We start from the raw sequence: 1598 nt of genomic DNA, 5'->3' as shown, positions 1-1598 counted from the left end.
ACAATGTGTAGTTATTTCTCCCATCTTCATAACAAACTCCTCTTGGCCCATTTCCTATAACAGATACTACACCTTTTCTCCGTGCCCCTTTGTAGCAAAATTTCGCAAAGGAATAATCTCCAGTTCCTCTTCTATTCTCTTTTAGATTCTCTTTGCTCCCAGCACACCACTCACAGTCTTGACTTCTCCTTTCTTTCTTTCTTTCTTTCTTTCTTTCTTTCTTTCTTTCTTTCTTTTTTTTTTTTTTAAAGATTTTATTCATTTATTTGACAGAGAGACACAGCGAGAGAGGGAACACAGGCAGGAGGAATGGGAGAGGGAGAAGCAGGCTTCTCGCAGAGCAGGGAGCCTGATGCGGGGCTCAATACCAGGACACTGGCATTATGACCTGAGCTGAACCAGACGCTTAACAACAGCCACCCAGGCACCTTCTCAGTAGTCTTTGCTAAAGGTTCTTCCACTCGAACCTGACTGTTGAAGTTAGTCCACAGGATTTGGCCTTTGATCTTCTTCTCTTCTATGTCTCTACTTCTTCCCTGGATGATCTCATTCTGTCTTGTAGTTTTATATATCATCTGTATCAGTTAACAATTTATTGTATCTCTGCTACAAATTCATTCTTAGTTGCCTGCTCTAAAAATGCTTCCTTTGACCATGGCATATGTGTCAAGTTTTGTCAGTAGAGGGCAATGGAGAGACTTTGCAGGAGCAAGCAGTCCTTCTGCCTGGTTCTGCTCTGCTTCTTGGCCAGGCTCCTGCAGGTGGGTCATTTTTCCAGGGTCCCCCTATGCCCATTTCCTAGCACTTTTGTCATGGAGGGACTCTCCTGAGACACCTACCTTTTGTCCAGCTCCCAGAGAGGGATTGCCAACAAGTTCCAGTGGTACAGCACTGCAGCGACCACCCTGACGCCAGTGGGGTCACCAGGGGTATGGCTGTGGCCATTCCCCTTCAATGAGATCTAGATCTCAGCTGATAGGGTTGGGAGTTGAGGAGGGGGACTCTTCCTGTGTCTTCTATCCCCGTCCTAGGGCAGTGGCTGCGCCTCAGGTCTGCTATTCTTAACATTCTTTAGAGTTCTCTTCTTACAAGCCCATACCCGTTGCTCCAATTCCCTGTTGTAGTTAATAATGCTTAATGTAAACTATCTCTGTTCAAATTACAGTGAGTTTCTCTCTCCTGATTGGACCCTTAACAACACACCATCATTTGCCAGCAACTTCCAAATTTATATCAATGATTCAGATCTCTTTCTTGAACTCTAGCTTCCTCCCTAACATACCCATTTGTTTTGTTTTGTTCAAGATAGAAACTCCCAATTATTAATGCCAAAAAAGAAAATTTTACACATCACTTAAAGATACACAATAAATCAGTTATATCCTGGTAATGGAACCAAATAGCTTGGGGACAAAAGTATGGGGACTCTTCACACATGCATTTATAAATCTCTTGAATTTCGAACTATGTGAATATATTATCCAATTTAAATTAGAATAAAAATAAGAATTTTAAAAACTTTCTAAAATCTTTTCTGCCAGTTATTTTATTCTCCTCCTATTCAAAAGTTTGTATATAATGTGATATATGGTGGGACC

The sequence above is a fragment of the Martes martes genome (assembly GCF_963455335.1).
Source record: "Martes martes genome assembly, chromosome: 14".
In the NCBI taxonomy this organism is placed as follows: domain Eukaryota; kingdom Metazoa; phylum Chordata; class Mammalia; order Carnivora; family Mustelidae; genus Martes; species Martes martes.
Note: the sequence above shows the minus strand (reverse complement) of the source record.